The sequence below is a fragment of the Periplaneta americana genome, chromosome 6, assembly GCF_040183065.1.
Source record: "Periplaneta americana isolate PAMFEO1 chromosome 6, P.americana_PAMFEO1_priV1, whole genome shotgun sequence".
In the NCBI taxonomy this organism is placed as follows: domain Eukaryota; kingdom Metazoa; phylum Arthropoda; class Insecta; order Blattodea; family Blattidae; genus Periplaneta; species Periplaneta americana.
In genome coordinates, this window is record NC_091122.1 from 37,742,971 (window position 1) to 37,751,280 (window position 8,310).

An 8,310-nucleotide genomic window follows, 5' to 3' on the forward strand; every position below is an offset into this window, starting at 1 on the left:
AACCAGTAGTGAATGCTCTCCAGACCTTGGATATCGTCAAATCGTCGCAGCACATTCGAAACATTGTGGAAATGGTTAGGCACCATTTTTTTTTTTTTTTTTTTTTTTTTTAATTCGTCAACTTTTGGATACAGTATCGAAATCTTGGGTGATCTCCCGACTGTTCCTAATTACTTTTACTTATTGCTGAGAGGTAGTTCATTTATGATGCTGCACTCCCGTCATAACCAGGATGAACAGCATGAAAACAAATTTGACAGATAACTATGAGAAGAGGAACAAAGGTGTACGATGTCTTGTGTAGTACTGAGGGTTATAAGTTCCTAGTTTTGATACATACACATTTTGGTGGGAATGTGCCTGTTTATAAAATGTTTCAGCGAATCTCCTAATGATAACTGGGATACTTTCCACTTTTAGATCTTGATGTATCTCTTCGTTTCTTGTGTACCACCCGCTGTTATGAATTACACGTAATACTTTATTTTGTACAACTCGAATGGGATCTAATGTTGTCTTAGGTGCGTATCCCCATACTGTAGAACCATACAAAAGCACTGATCTAATCAGCAATTTATAAATTGTTACTTTTTTAGATGTTGACAATGCACGTGTTTTTAAAAGGGGATACAGTTGTACCATTCTTGCTATTGTTTTTGCTCGTATATTTGCAATGTTGGTATGCCATAACAGACGACTGTCCAAATGGATTCCAAGATACTTAACAGAATCCTGAAATTCAAGGGCAGTACCATACAGTGTGAGTTTAGTTTGTGGTACACTTCGAGTTCTACTGAAGGCTATGACTTGACTCTTCATTGTATTTACAGTTAAGCGCCAATGTTGGAACCATTCTTCTAAAAGGTGGACATGCCGTTGAAGTCGACCAATGGCTAGATCGGCATTACGATGTGTAGTGTATGCTAGTGTATCATCTGCATATAAGGCTAAACTGGTGACGTCAGTTTCTGGAAGATCTGAAGTATATGCACAATATAAGTAAGGGCCCAGTACTGAGCCTTGCGGAACTCCTCCTTGAATTTTCTTTTGTCTTGATAAACAGCCGTCTTCCTTAACACAGAAACGTCTGTTCCGAAGAAAATCAGCAATAATATGAATCAGTGCATCAGGAACCTCTGATTGGATTAATTTATAAATTATACCAGTATGCCACACAGAGTCAAATGCACTTTTGACATCGAGAAATATTGCTACGGTAGTAGCTCTGTTGTTGAAACCGATAGTTGTTTGTTCAACAAGACGCAGCAGTTGGTGTGTTGTAGAGAGACCTTGTTGATATGCAGCCTGATAGGGTGGAATAAGGTTTGGTGCACTTTGTAGAAGTCTGGTCATAAGAATTCGTTCGAATACTTTGCCAAGGGCATTAATCAAACTTATTGGTCTGCGATTTGCTGGAACCTTTGGATTTTTCTTTTGTTTGGGAATGGCAGTAATATATGCAAGTTTCCAAGCATCTGGAAAATATCGATGAGCTATACACTGATTGAAAAGCTTGGTAATATACATAAGTGCCTTTCTAGGTAAGTTTTTAAGTTCCATGTTGTTAATTTTATCAGGACCTGGTGCCTTTTTTGGTTTAAGGCGTTTAATAATGGTTTTGACTTCTGACGGGCTCGTTAAACAAATGTACTGGGATACGGGACATAGTAGGAATGAGGCACCATCGCGAGGATGAAGAAAAACTCAAGATGAAGTGTTGAAAGAAGGTAATGAAATCGCCGAGCAACTGGGACTGGATCTGAATATTGGTAAGCAGCAGCACCTATCTCCCAATGGAATGCACTGTGCCCATAAGGCCTCAAGAGGGCGCTCTATCATTTTTTCTAACTGCACCTCCATAAATAAAAAACATTACAGAATGAAACTTTAACAGAGATTCTTGTCTAGTGATTATGAAGAGAATGATGACAATGTTGATGAATGATAAACGGATTAGATTAGGGAAGTAGCTCCGTCTGTTTTAATCCTATCACCGCCTGGAGGGATTCAGTTAACCCAGATAAACCCATTTCCCACGGGAAGACACAAACCCCACACACACCTTGTGAATGCGTGGCACTGCACTAGTGCTGTGTTATGATACGTGATATCATTTATATTTTGTTCTGCAATGTTGTGTTATGCTGTAATTAGGTCTGGGGAGCAGCCATTCACTATAAAACTATGAAGTCTCACAGCCGTGCTCACGGTCTGATGAAACATGTGCGTTGTTTTAGTCCGACAATGGGGAAAACCGCGCTCATTAATGTGAAACACGTATATATAACTATGCACTATCAGATTATTCTGATAAAAGCAGCAGCTAATCAGATGCATTTCTGAACACTTTTGCATGTATTTATGACCAATATAAACCTCTACGCTGCAATATATACTGTAAATTTCAAGATAAATGATATTCTATTCACGAGACTTTCATGTATACGCAGAAAACAGCGGAATTGAGTTACTGGAAGCTCTCTTTCAAATCGGTAACAGGATTTGGCGGTTTTAAATTAATAAAGTACATCTCATTTCATAATTTACTCAAATAAGTAAAGAACTGACAAATATTTTGAGAGTATGTATGTATGTAGGCCTATGTATGTATGTATGTATGTATGTATGTATGTATGTATGTATGTATGTATGTATGCATGCATGCATGCATGTATGTATGTATGTATGTATGTAAGTGTGTGCGCGCGCGTGCGTGCGTGCGTGCGTACGTACGTGTGTATGTATGTATGTATGTATGTAAGTGTGTGCGCGCGCGTGCGTGCGTGCGTACGTACGTGTGTATGTATGTATGTATGTATGTATGTGTGTGCGCGCGCGTGCGTGCGTGCATGCGTACGTACGTGTGTATGTATGTATGTATGTATGTATGTATGCATGCATGTATGTATGTGTGTGTGTGCGCGCGCGTGCATGCGTACGTAAGTACGTGTGTATGTATGTATGCATGCATGTATGTATGTATGTATGTGTGTGTGCGCGCGTGCGTGCGTGCATGCGTACGTACGTACGTACGTGTGTATGTATGTATGTATGTATGTGTGCGTGTGCGCGCGCGTGCGTGCGTGCATCCGTACGTACGTACGTGTGTGTGTATGTATGTATGTATGTGTGTGTGTGTGTGCGCGCGTGCATGCGTACGTACGTACGTACGTACGCATGTATGTATGTATGTATAGGTTGGGGTGGAACTTATAAATCCAACCTTTATCCGTTAATTTTACTACAGAAAAAAGTATTAAAAATTTGTTTAAAAAAGCAGAAAGATTACCCAACTGAATATTGTTGTTTAAACATTTCGAAGTTTTCAACATTAAACAAATGTATTATTTTATTTTATTAAAATATTTTCATAGAAATTTTAATAACTTTGAAAGGTATATACATAAATATAGAATTAAAAACATGAATTCTCTGCGTTTGTCTGAACCAAAATGTAAAACCAATGCAGCTTTTTATCATAGCAAGAGTCAAGGTCCCAGATTATTAAACAAATTTTATTCCAATAATATTTCAACCACGAATCCTCTCCAAATTAATAAAAAAATATAAAAAATTGTATTGGATTTATAGTTTGGGTTTAAATATACTAAACACTATTTAATCTGTATTCATTCTCAATTTTAATTTTATTTTTGTCTGTATTGGAATCCCCTCCTGAGCACGAGTCTTACTCATTCAGGAGTGAGCTAGTTATCTTTCATTGTATTTATTAACTTGTATTCATTTCAAACTTACTAGCAATAAAAATAAGTGTATGTATGTATGTGCTTGTGTGTGTGTGTGTGTGTGTGTGTGTGTGTGTGTGTGTGTGTGTGTGTGTGTGTGTGTGTGTGTCAAAGCGATGGACAAGCCATTCTGCATACAGATCCTTTATGTGATAACTGTGATAAGTTTATGCATACATTCTCCCAGTAGTAGAGTTGAGAGAAATGAAATTTTGAGAGAATTAATTAAAATTTTGTTTCCAAACAATTGATTTCCTACATGTCATTACGATGGAATATTTCATGTGGTCTGCAAACAGTAGTGAGATTATAGTATGTCTCATTGTATTTTCGAAAGTCGATGATGATGATGATGATGATGACGACGACGACTACGACGACGACGACGATGTTTGTGGTGATAGTAGTGTTGGTGTTATTGAAAACGGTTTATTTTATAAAGTACAAGTACATAAAATGTCAAAGCGTTATTTGTCATATGAACAACACTTTAAAACTCTTTTATGCTCGACCATGCCGAAATGTAGTAATTATACACCTGGAAGCAGTCCTTTAATACATGTCATTAAAGTACACCTACTCATTAAAGTACAGGTGTTCAGCCAATGACAACTCAGCTTACAGGTGTTCAGCCAATGACAAGTCAGCTTTGTACCGTTATAAAACCGCAAGTATCGATTATTCTCGGATATGCAATCGAAAGAGAATTAGCGAAAAGTCACGGAGGCTGGAAATCCAATACTGTCGCAGAAGGTTATGTTCTGTTATTATAATAATTAGCGTTAATTGTGAATAATATTCAAATAAATTCAATTTGTCATCTCGTTTTTCAATGTCTAATTTAATTTCAATGTTATATCAAAGTTAATATTTAGTTTACTCTCTAGGTTCTTATAGGCTATCAAGGTCAATGTGGACATCTGTTCCTCGGAAAAAATCAATACTTTCGCGTCTGCGCACATCTCACAATTTACGAGGTATTGCTCAAGGTCAGTTAGATACAAATAAAATGAATAATTTCAAGTTAGAAATATGGTCGAGCATAAAAAGTCGTATGAAACTCACCTATAATGGTAATTAAGAAGCTCGTATGAAAATTATGAAACTCGCTTGCTCTCGTTTCATAAACATCCATACTCGCTTCTTAATTACTATCATTATAGGCTCGTTGCATAATGTGCTATTATAACATTTCCATTTTAACGATCGAAAATTCTCTTCAACCGTAACCTTCCGAAACACACCGAAATGTAAAGTATAATGAATATCCATATGTACAAACGAATTTTTTTGTATAGATGAATAGAGTTGTCTAAATGCGTTTAGAAAGTTTCTTGTCTCATACGTGAAGTATCCACTATTTTTGTTGAGAAGATTTTACTCCCAAACTGATAGTCTCTACTGATTACAGATTTGATAGACACGGAATCTTTTATAGAAATTGTAATAAAACAATCAATGCTAGATGTGACGTGAAAATAACTTCACGTAACCTTAAATATTTGATTTCACTAATTCATGATTGCAAACTTCATGCCGAGAACTGTTTTTTCCATGCATTCATTGAAAAAGTGAAATCTTTGCATTCTTTTTTAAGTTACAATACGCGCTGAGCCTGAAAAGTTGACAGATTATTTGAAGATAACCGCTTAGACCTCTCATTGTGAAGAGAGACCTCAGATTCAGACTGCTTCACAGAAAGGTACTGACTGAGAGAATATCTCTGCTGAGAAAGATGAACTCTCGTGAACAGAGACGCTGTGTCATAGTTCAGAGGTAAATGTCAACTTTCTATCGTGGAAGCCAGGGTTCAGCCACTGGAAGTTGCATGAATAGAATTTGTAGTGGGTAAAGTCACAGTAGTTCGACAGTTAAATAACTCCCAGGCTTTGACGTAAAAAGAGTTGTTCTGTTAAAATTTCATAATCAACTCTGAATTTCATTATATTTACAAGTATAATCAGTTGTCGTGTTTATTGAAATTGAACACCCCAATAAAATTGTTTGCATAGTTACAAGTTCTGCGATTTAAATCCATATGAATTTATTTCCACATACTCGTAAATATTTATGTGTGTGAACTCACATAACTTGGTTTCTAAAGATAAGTTAGTTGAAGGGGAAAATGTCGAAAGATAGTTTCAGAAAGGAAAGAGAAATTTGTTTGTGCGAGATCGTGCGTATTTGCTTGGTTTCCGCACAAAACCAATCCGCGGAAAGTCTAAAATTCCACATTCAGTATTCCCAACCTAACACACATAACAATTTCCCTCTTCTTACCGCTCAAGTGACATATCGATTTTACTGCTTTAGGCTTTTAACATATTATTTTTAGAGACGTTCAATATAGTAATAATTATAAATTGGAAACTTACCACTGCAATTTCACCTAAATTGCACTGTTAATTATTGTTTTTAAATATTTGCAAAAATTAAGTAAACTCTAAATCATTACATAACCTTACCGTTTGTTTTAAGTTCGCATTTATAGACTGGGGGAAAAAAAAAGACAGACGTATATCACGGCCTGCTGGAGTATAGTAAACACAGAAAACATTTTAAAGCAACAATGTTGAAGATAGATATTTTTGTTTTGCAAATTTGCCGTCATTGAACAGAAACCAAGATGGAGATTTCATTGCAACTAATTAGAAATTCCTCTTTCAGGTATGTAATAAACGATCTTCGCACAAAATAATGTACGATACACGAGCGGTATGTTTTCTTTCAATTCTCGGAAATTAAAAATGCTCAACTACGTTTCGCTTTTTCAAACTTTTCCTCGAACATGAAAACTTCAACATACCGCTCTTGTAACGCATATATTTTATCTATTTTAGTAGGTTATTAAACGATTCTGTGTCACCCATGAGGTTACCTACCGTCGATGTGATTGTTGATAGCGAAATGAAGTTTGGCGAGATGAATCCACGAGTATTTGCCGTGCGATTACCTGACATTCACTTTATAGTTGAGAGAAATCCAGAAGAATACCCAACCAGATAATGTGCCCAAGCAATATTTGCAAATCCGCCCAAACGCAATCTCAGATACGAGTATTATTTATTACCATGAGACTGCGCCGATGGCATTATATCATTTTCAGCAAAGCCATACATCAGCCTCATAGCTGTCAGTTTCTCATTAAAATGCGGCCAGGTAACTCAGTTGGTGGGGCAACTGGCTACGGACAGAAAGGTACAGAGTGGTTGCGAGATTTTCTCGTTATCAAAACTGCCAGAACGGCCAGCCATGGTGTCCACCGGGTCTTTTCTGGGCGTAAAAAGGCAGTTTAAGCGTGATACCGACCACACAATCTTATTCTAGGATCCAATATGAAGTGAGTTTGGAGCAGTTTTAAACGAAACTCTTCTTCGATACATTAAAATCAGCGATTGATGTAACTCAATCGATATGCGACGCATATAGAACAAAATTCTCCGGTTTTTCGATCGCTTAAACAATTATTACTGAACTCAGTTTTGTTGTGGACCGGAATGTCTTGTCTTAGCAATGTTAAAATTATAATCTTAATGTCTCATTTTCTCATTATCTATTGCTCACAGCTTATTGATATTTTTATCTCATATTCATGAAACCTTAATAATGAAATAGACATATTGTATTGTATATATTATTTAATGTCCCGAAGTACATATGATATTTCCATGCAGATATTCTGCGTCATCATACGATGAAAGAGTAATGGAACGGAGAAAAACTAGTCACTTATAACGAGTGCACCTCAGCACATGTGTGGACTTCAGTCCTACGTTCATAGACATCTATGACGTAGCGCAGAGGGCGGCCACTGGAGGGAACCCAAGAGTTGGAACTTAAACTGAGACGATTCTGTCCGACGCCGGGGTGGGTATCCGGTGTGGCTTAGTGGATAAAGCATCAGCACGTAGAGCTGAAAACCCGGGTTCAAATCCCGGCGCCGGAGAGAGTTTCTCTCCGTTCCATTACTCTTTCATCATATTGTACTGTGTTGAGTTGAAATTGTGAAATATTATTTTAATTTTTGTTAATTTTATAAGACAAATTTGTTGAGAATTTCAGTGAGAAAATCTCTTCTGTGTAATTTATGAAAATAATCTCCTGGTAAAAGTTGAAAAATTATATAAGCAATTTATGTTCCAAGTTTCATTGTTCTAAATTCTATAGTTCCCGGGAAAATTAAACATTTGCAGAGAAAAATCGTTTTTTAAATTTTATTGGGTTATTTTACGACGCTGTATCAACATATAGGTTATTTAGCGTCTGAATGATATGAAGGTGATAATGCCGGTGAAATGAGTCCGGGGTCCAGCATCGAAAGTTACCCAGCATTTGCTCGTATTGGGTTGAGGGAAAACCCCGGAAAAAACCTCAACCAGGTAACTTGCCCCGACCGGGATTCGAATCCGGGCCACCTGGTTTCGCAGCCAGACGCGCTGACCGTTACTCCACAGGTATGGACAGAAAAATCTTAATTTCGAGAAAAAATATACTTGTATATAAAGTAAACATTACATATAGTATAGGCTAGCTAACCAAATTTCTAATACATTCCAACTCCATA